Below are 26,369 nucleotides of genomic sequence, written 5' to 3'. Positions count from 1 at the left end.
ATAGCATTTAGCCCCACCCAATATAATTTATATTTACATTTTATTTTCTTTCCTTTACTGATTTGTAAACTCTGTGGGGGAGGCCTAGGACTTTACTTGTTCATCACTATCTATCACCAGCTCCTAGAACAGTGTGTTTGGCAGAGATAGTCACCCACTACATACTTGTTGGCTAAATCAATGAATGGGTATTTTCCATAATGCTATTTAAAAATTTTTTTAAAGATTTATTTATTTATTTGAGAGAGAGGGAAGGGGGAGGGGCAAGGGAGAAGGGAGAGGGACAAACAGACTCTGCACCAAGCACGGAGCCCCATGCAGGGTTCAATCTAACAACGCTGAGATCATGATCTTAGCTCCAAAACCAAGAGTCAGCCACTTAACCGACTGAGCCACCCAGGAGCCCCTTTAGAAATATTTTAAATAAACTTTCTTCTTTAAAAAAAGTTTTAGATTTATAGAAAAATTATGAAGATCTAGACTTCCCATACTCTACAACCAGTTTCCTCTATTTTTAACATTTTATGTTATGGTACATATGCTAAAATGAATGAACCAACATTGAGACATTATTATTAATTAAAGTCTGTGCTAGATTTCCTTGGTTTTTATCTCATGACCTTTTTCTGTTCCAGGATCCCATCTAGGATACCACAGAACATTTAGTCATCACATCTCCTTGGGCTCCTCTTGCCTATAATAATTCATCAGTCTTTCCTTGTTTTTGGTGAGCTTGGCACTTTTGAAGACTGGTCAGATATTTTTGCAGAATGGCCTCAACTGGGAGTCATCCATAGTGCAAATTTATAGTTCAAAGAATTAGCTTGGAAAATCCTGCTCTCTCAGGAACTCTGACATAAACCCAATGATCCAAAATTTTTGTACTACTTTTAGAGCATGACGATGTTTTATAGGTCTCTTGTTGTTTGGTGTTGCTATAAACCTTCCAACAGGAACACATTTCTATGTCCACCTTACCAACGAGCAAACTAAGCTTTTGGAATGGTAACTGTGAAAGACCAACTATGAAAATACATCACTGAGAATTCAAATCCAGCATTCCAACTGTAGATCCAGCTCTCTCTCTGCCTCCTACATCTACCTGTTGACACCATCACAACCTGCCCTTTGCAGAAAGCTGCAAAACTATTTAAAGGTGGGTAGTATCAAGCATCCTTTTTCTCCATTGCTTTCTATCAAAATAGTAGCAATGAGTCTAACAATCCTGCTTAACCAGGAAAATGAGTGCTCTGGGATAACACCTAAGTTTAAATTGATACATCTTATCAAAATACCCTGTTCTGGGCTTGTCAGTAGGTGGAATGCTTTTAAGATATTTCATTTGAAAAGAAATGATAGTTGGACACCTGGTCGGCTCAGTCAGTTAAGCGGCCAACTCTTGGTTTCAACTCAGGTCATGATCTCAGGGTTCTGAGATTGATACCAGGGTTGAGCTCCCTGCTTAGCTTGGGGTTTGCTTGAGATTCTTTTCCCTCCTCCCACTCCTTCCCCCTCTGCTCCTTCCCCTGCTCCCTTTTTCTCAAATAATTGAATAAATAAAATCTTTTAAAAAAATGAAAAGAACTGGTAGTGATTAGATTGATAGCACCTGAACCTGTACTGTACCTTCTCTCTATAGGGGCTCCTTGTCCACACTGAACATTGAGGACTTCCTCCATCACTGTTTACCTGAGGCATCTTGGGGTGAGAAGAGCAGTGGCCTTTACCAACCTCATTCCACCCTCCCAGAGCATGCACAATAGCCCCAAATCAGTGTTACCAGTTTCAAAAATCCTACTTCCCTTATGAATATAGACTCTAAATTGATTTATTTTGCTCTATTATAAAATGCTTCATTCTGCAATTTAAGGGTACTTTATTATGCTGACTCCAGAAGAAAGAAAAATATATTAGCTTGACTAACTCCTATTTCACCCTCCAGGCAGCCTTCCTTCACTTTGCCATATGGTCCCTTCGCCCTGGGCTTTGATTGTCATGTCTCTTAGAAGAATCTATTGCCCATCTTCTTCAGTTGTCTGTCTTAAGGGTGGGTCTGTGTCTGTCTTGCTCATCAGTGCATCCCCAGAGAAGAGTCCCCCCCCCACCCATTGCACAGACCTAATAAATACATATTGAATAAAACAGACTTATATAAACTGTGGGTATTATTTATAACTTTTTGTTCTTTGTGTATAGTTGAAATCTTCCATAATTTAAAACTATTTGAAACAATTTAAAAATTCTCTTAGCACACAGGATGAAAAACCACACATACTGGTGACAAATAAGTATTTTTGAGCAAATGGATAAATGTTGTACTGTGAACAGTGCAAGAGTTTTAAGCCTAGAAAAAGGCAAATCAACACTGGGAGCCATCCCACTATGTGAACATATGCCCACAAGTATGGAAGAATCTGAAGGTCCTTTTCAAATGCACCCTTTTATTAGAGAAGAAATAGTATTGTGTGCTCTCACTCAATAATGGGTACACTTGTTGGTAGTATTCCTTTTTTCTGAATAGGGAATAAAATTAATTATATGTGAGGATAACATGTATGTCTCCGAAGAGGCTGGTTAGAGGCCATGAATCAGAGATTTTGAATCCTTAAGTCTTATCTCCAGGAGAACATCTCCTGGATTCACTTCTTAGCTGCCAGGAGAGCCATGTTGGTCACTTCTTAGCTGCCAGGAGAGCCATGTTGGTCTCCTGGGGGTATTTGCATGGCCATGACTGACATAAATTGAGACTTGCCTTTTAATGATATGTGGGCTAATCCTGTTACTCGTGTGTCCTTTGCATTAAAAGCCACATATTTCCTTTTTTGTAAATGATATGCAGTTGGAAAAAGTCTACTCACCTAGAACATCATCATTTAGTTGTTGGGTAATGGCCAAAGGGACCTATGATTTTGAGGAGGTACAAACAGACTCAAAGAGGTCACATTTGCAAAATTGTTTTCCACATCTAATGTATTATTCATGCTTTATCTGATCTAGGACATTTTCCTCTCTAAATCTAGAACTTCCATGGAAGCTTACCCCTCTTTAAATTCTCCTGACATTGACTTGACTGCAATATTCTATCCCAATCTCTATTTTCTTATGGCATCTGTACCAGCTGGGATACTATCTTGTGCAATATTTGTCAAATTTCAATTCCATTTTCTTCCCCTTTTGTATGGTTTGTTATTTTCTCTATTTAACTCTTTCTTCCATCTGGATCATAAGCACATTAGAATTTTACTATCCTTGTATGCAATAAATTATACATTAATAGGATAGTTATGGCTTGTGAGAAGAAGTTATTTGTTATTTGCACTTAGAGAGATTTTAATCAAGTTTACCATTCTCAAAAAGTCTGTTTTGCATATAAATAAGGACCCCTAAAAATCGATCTGTTTTGCTCAATTATAAAATGCTTCATTTAGGACCCTAAGGGTAATTTATTATACTGAATCGGGAGGAAAGGAAGATGTATTGCATTATGCTTAATCTTATCAAATGGCTGCTATATTTAATGACAATGTCTGTTTATCATAATTATTATAAGTTGTCTAGGTTAATAAAATCAGAAGACCTATGTGAAATTTTCAAATGCTAAATTTATTTACATACTGCCTCAGATACCAGCTGTACCCCATGGATGTGCAGTCAACCCATGTGTTTGATTTCTGCTGAGGTTGCTAGAGAGATTTGTGTCTGCCAGACAAAGTAGACTATAAAATCAGGTCCTTAGAGACCTCTACAATTAAGTATGTAAAAGATAAAAATATAGAAGAGGAAGGAAATAGCACGTACCAGTTTTCAGGTATATTGATAAGTGTTTCACAAATTCATTTCTTCCATCACTGAAGATGTCCTTTCCAAACATGGCAGACTCAACAGGAACCAAAACAAAATCCCTGATCTATTAGAATTGCATAAATGATGGTGTGTATGTGTGGAGGGACGAAGGCTGGGGGTGCTTTAACATCAGATATCTTACTCTGTCTCCAAAAGTATCCTGTGATATATGCAACTTCTTCCAAAATTAAAAGTGAGCAAACTGAGCTCCAATTGGTGAGTAAGGCGCTCCAAGTCACACTGATGGAAGAGTCCTGTTTTCAACTCATCTTTCTGATTTCAACTCTAAACTTTTCCCATGATTGTCTGAATGTTTGTGTCTCCCAAAGTTCCCACGTTGAAATCCTACTGCACAAGGTGATAGTATTAGGATGAGGTCTTTGAGAGGTGATTAGGTCATGAAAGTGGAGATCTCATAAATGAGATCAATGCCCTTACACCAGTCTCCAGAGAGATCCTTTGCCTCTCCACAGTTGAAGATAAGGGGAAAAGTCTGCCATTTTGAAGAGGACCCTCATCCAACCATACTGGCCTCCTGAGCTCAGACTTCCAGCCTCCAGAAATGTAACACATGTCTATTATTTATGAGCCACTCAGTCCATGTTCCAGCAGCCCTAATGTGTGAAGACAGGCTACTGATGACTCTAAAGGTCGAGGTGAAGGGGCAGGTGAACAAAAGTTTTTAGGACTCAGAATTCAAAACCTATGGTTTGGTTCTTGGCTTCCCAGCTTTGTGATGCTGGATGAACCAGATTTTCCATCATTCAAAACAGATAATAATCCCTTATGTGTCTACCTCTTGGGTTTTCGTGAGGGTGAAAGTTGACAGTATTAGTACATATCAGAATTAACCTGTATATCTACTCAAACTCATTACTTCTGAAAAAAAATTACTAATAGCATCATCCATGAAAATGGTAGAATCACAGTCCATTTTTGCAATGGTTAGATCACAATTACAAGACAATGCAGTCCCATCCTGTTTTTTCCTATACCTTTATCTTAGCAGACATCAACTTACAGAAAAGAAGAACTCTGTTCACTCTTAAATATTTGGAACTCCCTTTAGAGACACTGTCTTCCAATTTGCCAAGCTCTCCAGTCCCTAGAAACAATGTTGGCCTGTGCTGAGTGTTTGGCAGCTGACATTTTGACAAATAGGGGTATTAAACCATGCATTGAATTTCAGTAAGGACTTTACTTGCCATTTTTTTTTCCAGATGTAGATGTACTTTAAAATAGAAAGGGGAAAAAATCACCATAGTAGCCTCACTTTTATGTAAATGCTGTCATTGCCAAAAGTAGTTATTTGCCATAAAAAAATATAACTGGTTTTTAAACTGGAAGGAAAATTCTATGACATGTTGCTCAGAACCTTAGTAGTAAGATGATTGCTCTGGGGAGATGACCAGGCCTGGATACAGGAAGGCAATGTCTTGCTCAATTTGTATGTGGTTGTAGAACTTGCCCAGGGAAACACTACGGAATTGAAAAGAAGGGAAAGCTAAATGAGGTGTGGCAAAGGCAGGGACCTGGGGAATCTGGTCCCTTCCAAACTCTTTGTCCAATGCTTTCAATCAGAAATCTCATTCTGTAAACCCTACCTCTTTGACATTCCTCTTATAGCTCGTTCTTCTCCACTTTAACTGAAACTACCAAGTTCAGGACTTCGCACAAACCTGCTTATTGCCCTCCTTGCTTTTAGTTTGTCCATTCCAATCAGCCCTTGAGCTGGGATGCCAGACCATCTTGACTATTAGCAAATATACTATAATTTGTCCATTCTCATCCATCACTGGATAGGAGAACCACCACGAAAGTTATAAAAAAATTACTGATAACCAGGGTCCATTTCTAAAGATTCGATTTCCATTAATTTGGAGTAGGGACTATGTGCTGGTTTTGTTTTGCAGCTCTCCAAGTGATTCTGATATTAGGGCCAAGTGCCACTGATATAACCCCTGCAAACAATCCTTTAGTATCTGTCCGTTACCTTAGCATGGCCCAAGAGGACCTCCAACATAGGAACTCATCTTTTTTTCTCTTCATAGATAAGCAACAGTCTTTGCTACTTGACCATAGGTTTCTCTTCATTCTTTGACTTTATTTTTGCTGCTACCAATTCTGGGACAATTACCTTCATCCACTACGTCAACTTACACACCTTTAAATGCTAAATTATAGGAAAGCTTCTCTGACCTTCCCTGACATGTGACATCTTTCTATAGTATTGACCACTCCTCTATACTTCATTGTACTAGTATATAAATATATGTGTATACCACATAAGTGTGCATTTATTTAGGTGATATAGCCTTAAAAATCTCTCATTTTCATGTTGTTTTCTCAGTGCCCAGCACAGGGCAGAGTCAACCTTCAAAGCAATGAAAAATGGATAATTAATGAGTGATTCTTGATAATTTATATTAATGATTAATTGAATGACTTAGGATAATTTAATCAGTGTCCATTCAGATAGAGATATGGAAAGAGATGGTATGATGAGTGTCCAAAAGCACTGATCTTCTCTTAGAAAGATAAAAGGTAGTGTACTAGGACTTATTTCAAAAGAAATGTGCCAAGTGTTAGCAACACCAACCATGTTAGGTCCATTTAAGATCCCTGATCAGAAGACTATGGGTTCAGTTAATGCCTCACATTGTGCAATAGAACTGTGTTTTCAACATGTATTAACCATTTCCTTTTTTACTGACTTTGCTTCTTCCTCCTCCTCTGTAAGAGATTTCTATTGTTGCTTTCCTCCAGGATCACTGTCATGGATTTGCCTTTAGAAGCCTTTTCCAATCAGGGTTCCATGAGGATAAGCTGTAATCTCTTAAGGGTAATATTCTCAAAATGGGGTTCCTGAGTCAGCAGCACTGGAATCACCAGTGTACTTACAAGAAATGCAAATTCTCAGGCCCCAACTCGGACCTACCGAATCAGAAACCCTGAGGGTAAGGCCCAGCAAGCTGTATTTTAACAAGCCCTCTAGACAATTCTGATGGATTCTTAAGTGTAAGAACCACTGGCCTAGAATGATCACCGTCATGGGTCTAGCCCTTAGAATGACAGGTCCAGTGCAGGTGTGTCTATATGAGAAACGCCTAAAAAGATTTTTAAAAATAAATGTTCCAAGGGATGCTTCTTACCTATTCACTTTTTCAGTGGATTTGGAATGGGGCTTTGCAATCTGAACTTTAGAACAGTTTCCTTTGGTTAATCTGATCTGCGCTCAAGTATAGGAATAAAGGGGCTGGATGGTCTCTGAGTTCTTTGTCAAGCAAGAGATGTTGTCTTCTTTCAGTCATTACTCCTTTCCTCTCCCTTAACTTCTGCTGGAGGCAGCATCATTACAGGGAGATGAACAGATCCCAGCCCTACCCAGAGTAAGTGAATCATGTCTGGGGGAAGGGCCTAAGTACTGATATTTTTTAAAAGCTCCCCAAGTGACAGCAAAGACAATATAAGTAGGAAGCCAGGCAATGTGGACACCATGCCACGCATGAACCACAGTTGCATATGAGACTTATAAGAATTTGTCCAGAGGCCATTGCTCTGCTAATCCCAAGCCATACACTTGAGACGTAGAGCAGACATACCTGCCAATCAGGCTCAGCCAATCATATTTTCCCCTGTGGGAACTCGAAGCTTCAGCACAGAGTGGACCACATCAGCTGATGCTGTAGAAGCAGAGTCTCTTTATGGCCTTATTCTGGAGAGAAGATCTGACAACTTTTGTTCCGACAGCTACCCTGGTTTATTTCCACCTACGTTTTGGTTGTTAAACTTTTCTTTTGATTCTGTGGGCTACTCTAGTATCCTCCCAAGGAGTTGTCATTTTTTTTCTAGAGTAGGTTAAAATTGGTTTCTTTAGCTTGCCGCTCAAAGAATTTTTATTAACACTTTCTATCACTAATTGATGATGTGATCTTGGGCATGTCATCTCACATCTTTAGGTCTCAGTTGCCCTCAGCTGCAAAATGAGGCTAGTGATCCAGATCCATATTTTTTAATCACTTTTAGAACAAGACTCTTTCTTAAAAAAAATGAGTTCTGAAAAACTTGAATAAATAAAACATATGGAAGTGATGAATGGTTTCCCCAGCTCAAATCTTTACTGTTTGGTAAAACTTATTTTACTCTGAATGGAGCCTCAGCAAACATCTGAGAAGGGCTAAATTTCCTTGCAGCACAGAGGATCTTAAAGTGTCATCTTTCTATAGTTTTGTGATTCTTGATTCAGAGCCTTGAGTCCAGGGACAATGGGAGTTTTCCCTTTTAGTGCCATGTATTCGTAGATGTAAAAGGCCTTGTAATAATACTTAATGGAATGCACAAAGTGGTAAATGTCATGCAAACTCAAATGTAAAAACTCCTTGTCCAGAAGGTCTTTTAAAAGAGAACTGATGGAATAATCTAATTTTTAGTTATAGCAAATGCTATCTAAAAATAGGAATGCTATTATTCTGGAATGTTTGGTCACCTGTGGAGTGTTGTCTCTGAAGTCTTCTAGGACACAGAGTTTAAAATCCATGAGAAGGTCAAGACAGCTCTCAATTTCCAAATTAAATTGCTTGGAAACACACTTCAGTAGGAAGCTGGGCTTGGGGAGGCCTACTGTGAAAGTTAGCAAATGAAATGTAAAATGTGTGAAGTTTTCAGTTTTAGAAAAAGTACCAGTTTTAAAAGATTGTGGCATTTTTGCTTTACCAAATGAAGCTCTTTTGGTGGACTTAAATTTATCTCTTGCATATTCTGAGGCTTAAATTTTAAAAAATCTTCAAAATGTGATTCCATTAAAACATGCCCCCACTGCTAAAAATTTAGAGGTCACAGTCTAAATTATTTCTTGGCGCATCTCTGCATGAAATTTCTGTATGACACTCTAAGCAGAGGTTCCACTGCAAAATAGAAAACGTATGGACATAATAGGGCTTATGAAGATCACACTATGTGTAAAAGCAGGTGCTGGGCATTCTTACAATCTTAGTCCACTAAAACCCCATGATTCTTCCTGTCAACCCATTTCCCACCTACTATAATATCAACTTTCTCCAATCCTCTACTAGGGCAGTCCTTAGAGTGTGTTGGAAAGGGTCTTCTAAGCATCTGCACCAAATAAACATGATGTTCTTTTCTTACAAATAATTGCTCTGCTGTATGCTGCAGTATGCATTGATGTTAGTCATTTTCTATTTATCAAAACTATTTACCACCCTTGACATTGGCTACTCTGAATTCTCTGACTCCTCTTCTCCTTCTGTGAACGTTACTTCTCTGTCTTGTTACTGAATTTTCTCCTCCCTAAATGTTGATATTTGCCAGCACTGTATCTGTGCACCACTACTTTAAACATGTTCTTGCCCCTTGGTTAACTCTACCAAATGCCAAAACCCATCCCCTCTGAGATTCAGCATCCCATATCCAACATACCATTGGACATTTCCGCCTAAATTAGTGTAGGCATCACAAACTCAGTATGCTGAAAGGTGATGTTTATTAACAGCGTGATCTCTGGCATCAGAATGCCTGTCCATGAATCCCTACTCAGCACTTATTATAGATATGAACTTTGGCAAGTTTCTTACCCTCCCTGGATCTCAATTTCCTTATCTCTAAGAAGTTTTGTGGATTGAATGGAACAGCATATGAAAATAAATTTCATAGAGTTTATGATACATAATAAATCTTAAATGAAACTTAGTTATATTTAACCATATCTCCTTTGAACCTGCTAATTCTTTTATATTGCTAATCTTTGACTTCTCACATTTGCTCACCTCCATAACATTTTACATTAAAAAAGTGTTTTCAAATCTGTTCTTTTTTCTGTCACCATTAAATTTTTCCTAGCTCATGTAATTTTTATGGTTCCATTTATCACCTCTATCTTTCTTATCTATCTTTCTATGTATCTATCATCTCTTTTCCTCTCTCACTCTCTGTGTCTTAACCTCTCAAAACAGGGGGCTTAAGGGTTAAGGGAGAGAGGAAATGAAGGGAACGGGTTGAGAGAGAGAGGGAGGAAGAGAGAGATTGAGGATAGAGATATTACTTGCCTTGAAAAATCTAGGACATATTTTTACCAAAGTTTTGTGATACTGGGTAAAATGTAGAAAAAGAAAAATCTATTAATAAGCACACTTGGACCTGGTGCCAGTACTTAAGGAGGTTGGCAAGCCAATGCTAATTGAATAGAACCATAGAACCATACTGTTGATGTGACTGTTAAAATAACCTTTCCTTCCTCTAGGGCTGTTTAATAAAAATGCAGTGTTTTTATGTACATCCTAAATGTTGCTTTATTGAGGACCTTAAAAGCAAGTTAATAACAGCATTCTTAGGGTTTAGGTGGAAGACTACAATAATGGCATATTTGAAAAGAAAAATTACCTAGTAAACCCAGTCACACACTGGAGGTGATTTTACAGATCAGATTTGGAATTCTAAGTAATCAAATGCAGGCACTGCTCAAGGTTACCCTATCTAGTAAAGTTTAATGAACACAAGGAAACATTCAAAGCAAATAATACCTTCAATATTTTAACCACTGTGGGGCTACTTTCTTATGTTTTCCTGATACATGCATGAATCTGAAATAAACACCATTCTTTTAAAGACTAATAAGGTTGAAAATCATACTTGAAAAATGGGATGAAAAATTTTAAAAAATACTAATTTTCTTATGGGCTATTTTGTTTCCCAAAATAAAAATTGGAGGCTCTGCTCACATTCTACAGCTTACACACACTTTCTTGTTCTCATACAACCAACCAAATTAGAGTCATGAAAGACTTTTCTAGGTTTCTAATTTTGTACCTTTACCTGAGTTGTATTAGTTTTAGTATAAAGTCTTTTTGGTACCTTTTAGTAACACAACCAAGTTGCTATCTAGGAATATCATTAATTGTACTTTAAAAAAAATAAAATATCTTACAACAGTTGTCATAATTTTTTAGTTACCACAGATAGAATTCATGATCAATCCCTTTATGGCTATAACTAATGCATACTGCACCTTCCAAATTGTGACCTGCATACAATAAAATGAGATTAAATGCCAAATCTAATATGTGGAACTCAACAACAATTTATGAATTTTTCGATATATTTTGCTACCTTGGAATTTAAATCAAAATAATTTCTCTCTCTCCCTCTCTTTTTTGTTGTTATTGCCTAAACCTACAGTGCTATTTCCCAAGTGTATAGCACTAATATCGTTTTGTTAATTTTTAACCATATTATCCGTTTATTTACAAAAAAGACACTTAAATCAGAACTATTGTATTTCCTTTAAATTTTAATTTATGATTTAATGTAGTGTTGCTTTATATTTTGAGAAAGGCAGAATTAAGGGGGAAGGAGATCATTAGATTGTATGTTTCACCCTCCTTGTGGAAGAATGGACAGGACTAAAGGGAGAGTTAAAATAAAATGTAAATATTATGATCAGATTCTTAAAGCCAAGAATTTATGAAGCTAAGTGGTAAAGAAAAATATGACATGCCCCACTCTGGAATAAATTTTAGTCGGATTGGGAAAAGACTTTATCCAAGAGAGAGGTGGTACTTTCTAAGTGAATGACAGGTAGGACTATGTAGCAATTTTTGGCTAAACATAGGCCTTTAAAACACAGAGCTTAATTTGAAACATTTTCCATGGCTGAGTATGATTATCACATGTAAAATCATTATAAAAAAATAAAATGTAATGAGGAACTAGAAGCTTTCCTGATAAGCTCAGGAACAAGGCACGAATACCTGCTCTCAGCATATTTTTCAGCATATTGCTGGAAGTCCTAGCTAATGCAATAAGACCAGAAAAGCAAAGAAAAGATACACAGATTGGGAAGGAAGAAATAAAACTGTCTTTGTTTGGAGACAACATAATCATCTATGTAGAAAATCCAAAGGATCAACAAACACCCCTGTAACTAGTAAGTGAAAATAACGAGGTTGTAGGATACAAGGTTAACATATAAAAGTTGCTTTCCTATACTCCAGCAATAAACAAATGGAGTTTGGAGTTAGAAACAAAATACCATTTACATTAGCACCCCACAAAATGAAATACTTATGTATGTACAAATCTGTCAAAATATGTTCAATATCTGTATAAGAAAAACTATAAAATTCTGATGAAAGAAATCAAAGAACTAAATAAATAGGGTGATAGTCTATGTTCATGAAGATGACTCAATATGGTCAAGGTGCCGGTTCTTCCCAACATGATCTCAGCAAAAGCCGCAGCAAGTTATTCTGTGGTTACTGATAAACTGACTCTAAAGTTCATATGGAGAGAAAGAAGACCCAGAGTATCCAACACAATATTGACACTACTCCACTTCAAGACTTACTCTAGAGCTATATTAATCAAAACAGTATGATATTGGCAAAAGAATATACATATAGATCAATGGAACAGAATAGAGAGTGCAGAAATAGAGACCCATATGAATAGAGTCAACTGACCTTTGACAAAGTAGAAAAGGTAATGCATTTTCAACAAATGGTGCTGGGACAAGACATCCACAGGTGGAGAAGAAGACGAAGACGAAGACGAAGACAAAGAAGAAGAAGAAGAAGAAGAAGACGAAGAAGAAGAAGATGAAGACGAAGACGAAGAAGAAGAAGAAGAAGAAGAAGAAGAAGAAAAAGAAAGAAAGAAAGATCTAGACAAAATCTAGACATTGACTTTACAACCTGCTTTAGCCAGATAGGGCTGCCATGTACAGAATGGGTGGCTGCAAGTCCAAGATTAAGGTGTTGAGAGATTAACTCTCCTAAGACTTCCCTCCCTGGCCTACTGACTACTTCTTGCTGCATCTTCACATGGGCTTTTCTCTTGTGTGTACATCCCCGGTGGCTCTTCTTCTTTTCATAAGGACACTATTCCTGTTGGATTAAGGCCCCACCTTTTAACTTCATTTAACTTTAATTACCTCTTACAAGGTCCTATCTCTAAATATAGCTACATTGAGGGTTAGAGTTTCAACCTGTGAATTCTGGGAAGACACCATTCCATGCATAACATGCCCCTTCACAAAAATTAACTCAAAATGGAGGTTGATAGCAGTGGGTAGAAGAACAATGTTATCAATTAGTCTGCTAGAATAAGTGGAGGTTATCAGTCAATCATCTCCATTCATCCACCGCTTGTTAAGTATTTAAAATAAGTCTTCAAAGTTGATGAGTATTTGCCAGGTCACCATGAAAGTCTGAAGGTATTTCAGGCAGAGGAAATGACATGCTTCAAGAGATGTGATTTGAAACAAGACACTATAGTTGAATAATTTTTACTTCAAATGATGTAAGTTGGATGTACAAATAATACCGATGATGATAATAATTATAACAATTTTGTAAGTCAAATGCTTTCTATGTATCAAGCATCATAGTTTATATATATATATATTAGATATTTTATTTATTTATTTGACAGAGAGAGAGATAGCAAGAGAGGGGACACAAGCAGGGGGAGTGGGAGAGGGAGAAGCAGGCTTCCCGCTGAGCAGGGAGCCCAATGTGGGGCTCGATCCCAGGACCCTGGGATCATGACCTGAGCCGAAGGCAGACGCTTAATGACTGAGCCACCCAGGTGCCCCAGTTTATATTTAATTCTCATACCAGCCCTACAATAATTATTGTATCAAGCAACTCAGGGCAAAGAGATTATAAGGCTTTCTCAAGCTCATATTGCTACCAAGCAATGTAGCTGGAATTCAAACTTGGTTCTCTCTAAATTCTGAGTCTGTGCTCTTATTATCTACATTTTGCTCCAGAGCAGCCAATGGTCAGGATGTCATGGCCCCCTCTACCTGTTGTGTGTGATTTGCCTTTTTTGTAACAGTGCAAGAGTGTCCTATTGTTCTCTGTCATACTGCTGAAGAATTAGGCTAGGGCCACTAGTTCTCAATAAAATGAACACTCACTGAACAGGGAAAACAGTATTCTAAATGAAACCTATTCGTCAAAGGTGCCTGAAATTACTGAGAAACGAACAGAAGAATCTATGGCTACCTATATTGGGTGAACACAAAAATAAAATTACGTTTTAACAAGTTGCAAATAGTTGCCAATAAGCACCTAAATAACAAGTTGTAAAAGTTGTCACATTTCACAATTTAGTACTTTGCAGACTCTTTTTTTTCCTTTTAAATTAAATGATATGTTTGGTGATACTATAGACAAATGGCGTGATTTCTTTGTCACACAGATGGTTTTGAAACATCCATCCCTCTTTGTCCCAAGAAATATGTAAAAAACAAACAAAAAAAATCACCACTTCTGTTTCTCAACAGCAGGAAAACAAACCAAACTCTTCAGGTTCCAACAAGAGTTGGACTTGTGAAGATAATTTTCTTGCAGTGATTGATTTAGTAGTGTCAAAGATAATATGGTTCTTATGACCACAAGAAGGCTGGTAATCTAATTTTGCAGAAATTCTTATCTCACTGGCACTGTGTTATCACTCTTAATCTTAGCATTTTCATTTGAATTAGCCTAGAAAAATTCAATGGGCTGCTTTCCTGACAACTCAACCTTCAGATTGGTCTTCCGCACTAAATTTTCTGATTCTGACGTTATGTTTTAAATCATGTTATCATTACTCTCAACAGTCAATTAGGAGTTATTTTTGCAGACTATTATAGGCTGGAATTGCTGGGTATAATTTCTTCCACACAGTAAGAACTATTCTTTTTAACAATAGACATTGTAAACTTAATTAGAATGTCATAGCTGGCTCCATGATGAATTTCTGCAAGGGATAGTTTTCAAGTATCTAGATCTTTGTAAAAGAAGACATAACTTTTTCTTGCTCTCTTGCATATGCCATACGGTCAGCAAGCCCCAAATTATGAACTAATTTCCCAAAAGCCTACAACTGGTTAAATCTTAAATTTGGTGGTCTAAAATACCTTTACACAATGACAACCAATAGAAGTGTCTCAGCTAGCTCCACAGTGATAGTTGTAAGAGTGTGGTCTAAATAATATGTCAGGCACTCTTTCCCCTTCAAAGCTACATTTAGCTTTTGTGAACATTTCCACTGGTAGGAGAATACATTCATGGACATCAACCCTTGTCATTCTTGATTCCACTCCACCAACTTTTCAGAACAGACCACACTGACAGAAGTTTAAACAAAAAGGGGAGGAAGGCAGGTGTTTTCTTCTAAGAATTCCATTGGATTTTAGCTACCTGCTCCACCATGTGTTCTTTTTCTTCCTGACCTGATAGTTCAGGTAATATGCTGCACACCAGGAAACAGTCCTTGGAATCGCCCCATGAGCACCTGCCTTTAAATATCCGTGAAATGGTCCTTGGACCAAACTGCTCACTCCATAGCTGAAAGAAGCTGAAGAGCCAATAGTCATGCTTCTCCACTTTGAAGTCATATTCAGCATCATATGTATATGTACACAGTTAGTGAAATTTTGCCAAAAGAGCATGACCTCTCCAACACCAGTAAAACTATCATCTGATGGATGAGTTCAATTATCTATAGAAAATGACTGAAGGAACACCTGGGTGGCTCAGTCAGTTAAGCGTCTGCCTTCAGCTCAGGTCATGATCTCGGGGTCCTGGATCGAGCCAGGTGTCGGGCTCCCCACTCAGTGAGGAGTCTGCTTGTCCCTCTGCCTCTCTCCTGACTCCTCCCCGCGCCCCCCCCACTCTCTCAAATAAATAAATAAAATCTTTAAAAAAAATGTACCTTAAGAAGACACACTGATGAGGCAGGAACAGCCAGGGGGTGACTCTCAAACTCTAGCCTATTTGATTTCATTCATATCTCAACTGGGAATGTGATAAGAGAAAAGGAGTGGTCAGTGCAAAAAATATAGAAATATGTGTTTAATATACGTGGAATTGGGAATGTTCTTTCTCCTCCAGCTAAAAGGAAGCCTGACAGAGGACTTTTTATCTATGAAAATGGAGGCATACATGCATGAGGGTTCTGTAGTTGAGAAGTCAATGCCTTTATACTTGCTTGACTATAAAGTGTTATGGCAAAGTGTTATGGCTCACAGAACATTATGTCATGTACTACTTTTTGTACATTTACACAGATGCAATTTTATAATAATTTGTGTAATTTTTTATGTACACCTATCATTTTCACTAGTCTGTAAATCTTAGAAGGACAAGCACCAAGGAAGATATCTATTTGTGCTAAAATTGTATCCCCGGTACATATCTCAATGTCCTAAATGAATGAATAAACAAATTAATATACCTATTGTTTATTATTTGAAATAACTACCATAATCAGAGAATTAAATTTACTAACCCAAATGCCTGCATTTAAGACCCTTGGCAATGATATTTATCACTTTTAGTTAATATGATGGAATATTATTTTCTGTCAGTGTTTTAGGTGCTTGCTTGCAGTCCTTTAGAGTCTGATTATATTTGAGTACACTACTAAGATGGTTTTATTCCAACTTTGGAGTGAGATATCCACCAATATCCCTATCTGGCTTCTTGTCTCAGCAACCACCTTGTCCCAGATGATTTTTATGCCTTTCCTTTAAAGGCAACATCATGAGTACTATCCACCTTAACTGTCACCTTTCAGAGTGACAGTTAATACCATTCAAATCACATGCAGACATCTACAAGCATCTCCCTTGGATTTCCCATGGTGAATATAAAAGTAAATATACACTACTTTCAACACTTTCCTCTGTAAGTGAATCACTGTTAAATTCTATCCAGTTTCTTTATATGATCCAATAAGGAGAAGTACTTTCCCTACATTTAAAGTACAGTACATACTTTAGTAGTATAGACTACTAATATCTAGATATTAAGTGCTTGCTAGTAAAATAAAGATACTGCAATGCATAATGCAAAATATCTCAAGAAACACATATGAGAAAAATGTATTTAAGATTTAGTTAAATATAAAAGCCACAGACTAAAGGATCTGAATATCTCTTTTTCTTTCTTGCCAAATTCAATTTCAGATTCAGATTAACATTTACTCAATACCTAGTATGCACTTGAGTGAAACAATTGTACATGTGTTATTTGTTTAAAACCCAGATACTTCACAGAGGTGGAGACAAAGGCCAGAGGAATTGTGTGATTTGTGAAGGTCAGAAAATGAGTGGAAGAAACAGAATTGGAAACCAGGAACTTCTCAATCCAGGTTAGAGAATACAAATCCCTTAGCTTCCTTCTCTTTGAAGTAATTGATATTAGTATCTATCTGTTGATACAAGTGAGGAATTTGAAAGTTTATGTGATAGTTAACAAATGTACACAAAATACTTAGAACAGCACGTGGTTCCTAATCAATGCTACATGAGTAGCAGATGTTTATGCATTTGTTCATTTATTATAGTCCTGAATCTGTGAGTACATTTACCTAATGCACTGATAACTCATCTTTACTGTATTTTAATTTTTTATTTATTTTTATATTATTTTGTATTTTTTTATTTTAAATATGTGATTGGATGTTATTTGCTAGTAACCCATTTATTGTATTAATAGTAGTTGATATATAATACAATTAAAAAAATAGTAGTTGATAAAATTAGAAATGCCTCACAAAAGTGAGAATTTCCTGAGGTGTCTTCAGTAGTTTTCAAAGAAGTTTGACTAACATGCAGTTCTTTGTTAGTTCTAAAGCTCCTACTGTACACACTTAGAAAACAGATTTTGAGAATTCTACAACTTGATCAAAAAGGCTTTTTCACTAACACAGCATCAGGTTTTCCTTGAAATGGTGTGGGAATTTTTGCCATTTTTGCTTTTCACTGCAAGTTACTGTAAGTTTAATTTCTTTACTAGCAATTTATTTATTTATTTATTAAATTTTATTTTATTATGTTATGTTAATCACCATACATTACATCATTAGTTTTTGATGTAGTGTTCCATGATTCATTGTTTGGGTATAACACCCAGTGCTCCATTCAATACGTGCCTTCTTTAATACCCATCACTGGGCTAACCCATCCCCCCACCCCCCTCCCCTCTAAAACCCTGTTTGTTTTTACTAGCAATTTATTGTTTTCAGTTGTCCTTAGAAGGAGAATAATGCATATTTGTGAAACATGCTTGTAATATTATTTTAACTGGACTTTAAAATGTGTATGAACTGCAGTTTAAATATATTATTACCTATACCCATTTCTAAAGCAGATGCCTATAATTACCCTAAATATGCCTGTGCAGTGATTTTTTATTAATGGGCTACTTCTGAAATTTTCCTATTTAAATAATTTGTGTCATATAATCAATAAAGTTATTTGGTTATTTTAAAGGCTGAATCACTTTGTTTTGCAGTTTAGAAATATATACACAACTGCATCTTTTTTTTTTCAACTACATCTTATGATAGACATTATAAACAATGAGGGCTATTTCCCTCCAACTGTTTGTTGTAACAACAATCTTTCAAACAGGGATGAATTGGGTAAGTAGGGCTAGAGGTTTTTGCTCTACTGAGCGCACAGTGTTCAAAAAGTTTGCAGGCCACTTCTCCATCCCTTGCTAAGTTCCTAATGGTAAAAGCTGCATACAAATCATTAGTGGTCATATCCTGAAAATGTCTGGCCTGTATTTACTGCTCAGCACTGGAATTTCTTAATAAACCCTCTCAATTTATTATTTTCTATGCAGTGCTCCCTTAGGAGTTTACAAAATACAGAGAATGTGTGCATCGGGTTTATTGTAAGCCTGTTCATCGCCGTTTAATTTTATGGAGTATTTCAATCTCTTTCCTGAACCCAAATCCTACTTGGACTAGGTTTGACATTATGTTTTCATTTGAGCTTTAGATCCTTAATCTTATTACTTCCTGTTTTCCTAAAACTAGAGTGAATAAGCTACTTATAAGCACATAAGCTGAATCTGTTCAAAGCCGTTTAACTGTATTTACTCTGCTCTTTGGTTGATCCCCACGTTCCTTGTCTTGTAAAAATTTCAGAAAAATTACAAAGTCCAAAAACACAGTCCTGATTAGGGCATGATTTGCCTGGATATCTAACTCACTGCTATTTAAGTTGATTGGTCTTCTCTGAACGTCAGAGTCACACACACACACACACACACAAACACACACACACACACACACAGAGGTAAGTTTGTTCCAGCTTGGTGCCTTGTCATTGTTTTAGTTAATATTTGCAAGGATTCTGAGAGAAAGTGAGAAACTGTTGCCCTCATTTTATAGATAAGATGCCTTAGTTGCAAAAGGGTTAACCCACTTGTCCAAATTACACAGAGCTAATATGGAAGAGGCTGGATTCAAATCCAGATCTGATCCAGTCCAAAAGTTCATCTTTGGGGTCACTGGACACACACTGCCTTCTGTTTTGAGTGCTCCAGACATTCACAGAGTGTAAGCATGTGTATGTGCTCATAAAGAAAGCTTTTGGCTTGGCTACAGGTAGCGTTACCCTTGTCTAGGCCACCAGGTTCAGGGTGAAATTTCTGGGATTCCTGCAGTCCTGGAGGTGGTGCTTGACGGTGAGCTCTGCCCAGGGAGTGCTGTAGGGTCCTAAACCCTTGTGCTGAAGGCAAGAGCATTTCTTGTGTGCTTTCTCAGCCGCCCAATCCACAGCTGCCAAAGTTCTTTATTGCAAAGACATTAAAGCCAATGGATTGCTCTCTGTTTCTAAAGAAACCACATTAATGTAATCTCTTTGTTTTGCAATTGCTCATTCAGTAAGCCATTGTTCATTAGACTCCTGGGAGTTTGCAACCCTGGAACAATTGTTTCTCTGCTGATCTGGTCTCATTTGTCATTTTGCAGACAGGGAAATTTATTTGCTTATAACACAACCAAAATAATTAGCTGTTTACCTGGCAGGTTGGCCATGATTATGTACGACTAATGACCATAAATGAATAAATTCAGGCTTTGTTGAAAGAAAAGGACTGTGCCACTAGGCATGACTTTGATCATTGATTTTCCTCTGGGACTGACAGTCTTAAACTAAGCATATCTATCTATAATTACGGGCTATTTACCTGGCTTCCCATGTAGTGCCTTGGCAGAATCAGACAAACCAGGATTCTATTCCTCTGCCATTTATAACTGTGATTTTGGGCAAGTTTCTCAAACTCTGTGAAATTCAATTTCCTAACGTGTAAAATGGATGTGATGACGGTTAAGTCATGGATCGTTGTGATGATCACATGAGACAATGAATACAAAGTAACTAGTACATATTAGCTTCTCAGTATATACCAAGTAATCTCCATACTTCCTACGTTGCAATCACAAGCCCTTGGAGATGAGTGCTCCATTCTGAGATTCATCTTATTTATCTGTAGCATGTGAATAATATTTACCTTAAATGGTTCCTGTGAAAAGTACATTGGCTAACATGTTAGCAGTGTCTAACACACAGTAAGTACTTGGTAATTGTTATTTGTGTAGTTTTATATATGGGGGGCAAAAAAATCAATAGACTGGCTTACGCTGATGTTGACAGCGATGATGGTAGTGTGGATGGTGAAATATTCCCTGAGATTATCCATGGACTTTTCCAGCCTGTTTCAGGAACCTTTATGTAACGTCTCTTTCCTCCTGCCCAAGTTAAATTATCCTACCGAAATAACCACAGGGCAGTTTTCATATTCTTTCTCATCTCCCGAAATGTATTTGACCTCTAATCCAAACTTCTTCACTACTCTTCCTTTTAGGAGCCTGTGTTGTAATTCTGCATCTCTGACTGGTGATTACAGTCAATTCCTGATATCCGTAATTGCCTTGTTTTCTGCTCTATTGCAAATGCAGAAACATTTTCCACTCATTTCCTAACAAGATTTTTTTAAATTAAATATAGTGTTCAACAGCATAGTCTATTTTGTTTCTGTTCTATACAAATGACTATGATAATCATTATCTTGCTTTAGCAAAGAAAGAGAAGAACATTTATAAAATTCCTACTATGTGTCAGTCACTCCACCAAGGTCTTTGAAAACTATTGTCTTAATCCTACAACAAACAGGCCCGGGTTGTAAATATCATTGTCCCTTTTATTTATTATATTTCTATGTTAAGTCCTCAGACTCTAAGTACACTACAGTGATGCCCATGCCCATGCCCGCTACCTTTCTGAAGATGATTTGACAGAGAGAAGACAACTTAATCACACACAAGACATCTGACAATAACAGAATCACACTTTCCATGCCAGGACGTGGCCAATTATCTGCTCAATACTGACAGAAGAAAAATTTTATCTAAACCAAATTAAAAGTTAACTCTCCCTTTTTCTATTAAGGGTGGGGAAGACAAATTAGAACCTGTGACTCTAGCCAACACTAAGTAGAACCAAAGTTTATGTCCCGGGAGGAGACTGTGGATCTTTGCACTTCCCATACTGGGATTTACAAGTAGGTCCTTAACTCTGAAGCCTGAACAAATTTGGGTGAATCTGAGTCTGTTGGGAACACCATAGCGATTTAAGATGTAACTTGCAGAATCTAGGGACTTGAATTTTAATTCTGGCTTTGCATTTTACTCTCCATGAGATTTGGGCAAGTTACTTCCCAAGTAATTTGATATGTGCCCTAGTTTTCACATCTGAAAAATGGAAAATTACACCGATCTCACCAGGGGTAAGGAGTCAATGAAAAACAACAACAATAACAACAACAAAAAACAAATACATAAGGCACTCTACCTAGTGCTGCTATGCTGTAAGCATCCCACACTTGGTATTTCTTATCAATAGTACCTGAGTAGGCCCATTTTGTTTTTCAAAAGTAAACTCTTTGTATCCCCCTCCACTCTTGCAAATGAACACTGCTTATCACTCCCTTCCCCACCTCCCCTCTCTCTCTTGTTAGAACAGAGGCAATGCAAAGGATGGTTCATAGTTGGAAATTGTATTATTTCTAAATGTCAGTCAGTGATATTTTCTCAGGAGAAATGATTCTTCCCAATACTCCCAAAAGAACATTATTTGAGAGGAAAAACAACTGAAGGATGAATTCAGAGTTTTGAATTAATATTTCTGATGATTAGACTTGTCTTCCCTCTCTGTATAACTTTGGATGAGCTTTGCAAGCAGTCAAGGCATTTCTGGATCTGTGAGCAGGAGCCTCCTGTCCCTGATTATCTGTGGTACACTAAGTTTTACACACTTCTTAATTATTTTGTTTAAGAAGGGGTCTTCTGAGCTTTTATGAAAACATTGCAGATGTATTTGATGCATGTTTTCATCTTCAACTGGACACAACTTTGGAGAGAGGTTGTGTATTTACTTGATCCTATAGTTACCGAAGGGTGTTTACTGAGCAATCCTTAACAGCAGAGCTCTGTTGGGAGTTATGCCACTTTTGGAGGTAGCATGTATCCCTGAGCACTGGATGCCTACTAACTGAGGAGTCACTTCAATCTGGAGCCCTCCCTCCCACTGACGGTTGATTATCTCCTTCTTTGTGCATGAAGTGACTCATTAATTCCTCTATTGTGAACTGGAAATTAACTATTTGTTTAATTGTTTCCTATTCTCACATGGCAGGGCTGTTTCTTATTATTTATTAATAATAGCAAACACATTCTGAGCACTTGCTATATGGCAGAACTCCCTGAATGCTTTTCATTCTGCACCTCATGCATTTAAATCTTATATAAAAAAAAAAAACTATCCCCATGTTAGAGATGAGAAAACAGAGGCAGAGCAAGCCTAAGCACATTGCTTAGGATCACACAGTAGGATATGAACTCAGGTGGTGTCCTTCTTCACCAACCCATCTTTGTGTTGCCTTTATGACCCCTGGCTATATGGAAGGTCTTCAGTGAGTATGTGCAAAATTAATATGTAAATCCAGAACTTCTCTAAGTCTTGACGGTCTCATTTATAACATGGAGATAATAACCCCATCTGTTCTGGTCATTATGAGCGTTAAATGAGTTCACGGACCTGAAGACAGCTAGTGGAGAGTCATACATGTAACAGATGTTAAGTGTTCATCTTATAAACAAGGTACATTTTCTCTTAAGAAAGATACTAATACATTCGTGGCTCTGAATCTTTTTAGCTTATGATCACTGGACCCCACCAAAGGGGGGGTTTGAGGGGGATTTAGCATTGTGGGTTGCGTTTGGCAGTGAAATGCTCCCTACGGAAATGGAGGAGAGTGTCCCAGGGCTATTGTGGCGCCTGTGTTGGAGTATGCAGAGTGTACAGAGTAAAAGTTCTAATCTTGGAGCATCCAAGAGGCTTGGAGCCTTCAGTTGTGAGGACTGACCCAGCATGAACCTCTTTGTGGGACCGGGGATAAAGTGGTAGAGAAGGCATCATTAAGGGAACAGATATTTATAGAGTGTCTGCTGTGTGCTGGAATCTCTCTTGTGTTTATAACAAATCTGGAATGGAGATTAATAGCCCATTTTACAGATGAGGAAACTGACTCATAGGAGACCAGTGGCTCACCCAAGAGCACATGGCTGTGAGTGGCAAAGGCAGAGCTGTAATGCAGGTTGTGCCTGAGGGTCCCACCTGCCATCTTTGCCCCTTTGGAAGGGGCTAAGTCACAGTGAAGCGAAAGCAAAGGTCAACACCTTTAATTCTTTGCTTTTTGTTCTGATTGTTTTCCAATATCTCACTGAAAAAAGAACGTCATCCCCCAAGTGAAGGCTCCAGATATAGTTTGGGGAGCATTCCTGAAAGACAGAAAGTGCCACAGTGCTTTGTGGAGAGGTGCTTGAGAAAGGGAGGGGCTTATCAGCTGACTTATTTAATAACTATTTAAAGTTGCCCTCCTGTGTCAGCCACTGGGGAAGCATGCATAAGGCATTTTAGGAGCTGAGAAGAAAACTAACACAGCTTTGGATTCTGAAACACCTGGGTTTTAATCATGACTTGTGGCTTTTACTAACTTTAGCAAAATTCCTAACTTCTCTGATCCTCAGTTTTTTCTCCTACAGCTTACCTCATAGCAATATAATGAGGCCTCAATAAACCTGAGAGTAGCCGATAGAATAAATGCTGTTTTTTCCATCTTTTTTTTTTAACCAACATATAGGAAGATAGAAAATATGATGTTAACCGAGCAAGGCTCATGGATGAACATATTTTCATTTTCAACTCAGGATTCTGAATTAGGTATTATAGAAACTGAGGAACAGAGAAGTTTAATAACAGCTAAAAGTGCCCAGGTTGCACTTTTAATTCAGGATGTAGTCCATGCATATAATCACATGGTTTTACTCCTGCTCGGGTTGATCGAGGAATTTGGGACTAACAGAGAAAGTGGAGAGGGGCCAGGAAAAGGTGGTTGAGGCGGCAATGCTTGAATTGCAATTGAAATGTTCAAGGTGTCACCATTTGGTATTGCTTGCAGAGCAATATTGTATGCACACTGTTTCAAGGAGGAGAAGGGAAGAGCTATGCTTTAAGCCAGAGCTTTTGGCAGATAATTAAAAAGATCAGAGCCAGTGTAGACCTCCAGTGACTCAAACAGCTGGTGCCAGGAACTCACACCCAGGGTCCCATGGAGGTCCTCAGGGCCTCCCTCCTGCTCTCACTCTGTCAGCAAATTCACAAGCAACTGAGAATCTGCTTTTTTCTTGAAAGCACTCATACAATGAATATCGCAAACCTAAGTCCTCATGAAGAGAAAATGTTTCTTAGTATATTGAATTTGAATCTTTTCAATTTGCCATCTGTTTGGGGAAAGAAAAGTAGAAACATTTCTTTGGGTTTTCAGCTATTTCCTCAATACATATATCCGCCTTGTATCCAAGTCCAAATAGTTCAATGTTGAAGACTCAAGAAGATAAGTGAGGCAGGACAGGAAAAGTTGTGTTAGTGGGAATGTGAGGACTGCACTTGGAACTAGCTTAGGGATTGTTAAGAGGGATACCTTCAATTTATATCTGGGAAAACACCATAAGGAGAAGCAAGAATATGCAACAGAATTCAGTTTACTTCCATTTACTAACATTTGTCGGGCGGCTTCTCTGTGGCAGATGCTATAATAGGCCCTAGGGACACAGGGGAAATTTGGGTAAGTTCTGGATTCCTAAGGCACTTTTTGATTTATTCATACAAAGTATTCATACATATAAGAATGTAATTTTATAGTCACCATCTTAGATGTGCATCAAGGCACACTGAGAACACAGAGTAGTTCCCTAAATCAAACCAGATAGAGGCCTCTAGATAGTTTCCTGATATTATCTGAGATACATTTTGAAAGATTACAAATAAAGTACAGAATTTGGAAGGGTATTATAGGAAGAGGGAACAGAATAAATAAGAACCCTATATAATGAAATAGGCTTTATGTTCAGGGACCCATAGGCAGTTCAGTATGACTGGAGTAAATTGTACAAGGTCTAGAATTTCTATTCCCTAAATAAATAAAGGGCATTTCTCCAACTTCATCAGTGCGTGAAAGAAATGATAACATGAGAAGAGGAATTTTTACTTAAGGAAAGCTCCTTAAAGTGAGGAAGAAAAAAACACATTTAAAGCAGGCTATTCAAGGGTGTCATTAGTATATACAAGATATATTTAGGAGGAATATCTATAAGATAAATTGGATGAGCAGGTTTTAATTTTAATATATATATTTGAATGCATATTAGAGCAATATAAAGTAGCACAAACCCTGCAATTTTATGGAAATTATTGTTTAGAACAAGACTAAAGCCATTTAGTAAAAATAAGAGTTGTTTGAAATAAAATTATTAAAGCTATTGGTTGGGTAATCCAAATTGTGTTGACCTAAAGTGTGATCTATTATGTTGAAGGAGGAAAAGGAATCAATACTGGTTTGACATTTATAAAAGTACAGATATTAAGTTTAGAGTTCAAAGAGAGCTTGGAAGTAATAACAAGAAGAAGAAGGAGAAGGAGACGGAGAGGGAAAGGGAGAGGAAGAGGAAGAAGGAGGAGGAGAGAGGAGAGGTGAGAAGAGGAAGGGGAAGAAGAAGAGGAAGGGGGGAGGATGAGGATGAGAAGAAGATGACAGCGGTGGAGGAGAAGGAGAGGAAGAAGAGGAATTTGGGGGGGAGGAAGTGGAGGAGAGAAGAAGAAGAAAGAAAGAGAATTTACCAATATTCGCACTCTTGCCATCATGTACAAGAGCTGAGACAAGAACATGGTTGGTGTCTCTCCATGTAGTAATGAATTCTCAGCAAAAACCAAGCAGAGCTGCACCCCTCCTTGTTTCCCAGGCAACAGTCAGACTCCTCCATCATGCTAATGACATAATAACAAGAAAGCCATGTGTAAGTGGTGGAAACAGTAACGGAAGGTAAGCTATTCCCGTCTGGCTTGCACCACTGGAAGGGAGTGCTTGAGGAGGAGATGTGGAGGTAATTGGGCAGCAGTCTCCATGGCAAAAGTCCATGCTGTGCTCAAGAGTGGATGGGGACTGTGTGCTTTAGAATTTGGAGTCCTGACTATGGAGAAATTTCACTTACTAGTTGTTGTTATTACAAGTGATATTAATTAAAAAGAGCATATATTTACTCTGAGAAAAGGAGCTGCCATTGAGACCTTGTTAATGGACAATGGGCTCTGGAAATAAAAGGTG

The sequence above is a fragment of the Neomonachus schauinslandi genome, chromosome 16, assembly GCF_002201575.2.
Source record: "Neomonachus schauinslandi chromosome 16, ASM220157v2, whole genome shotgun sequence".
Classification (NCBI taxonomy): Eukaryota; Metazoa; Chordata; class Mammalia; order Carnivora; family Phocidae; genus Neomonachus; species Neomonachus schauinslandi.
This window is presented reverse-complemented; position numbering follows the sequence as displayed.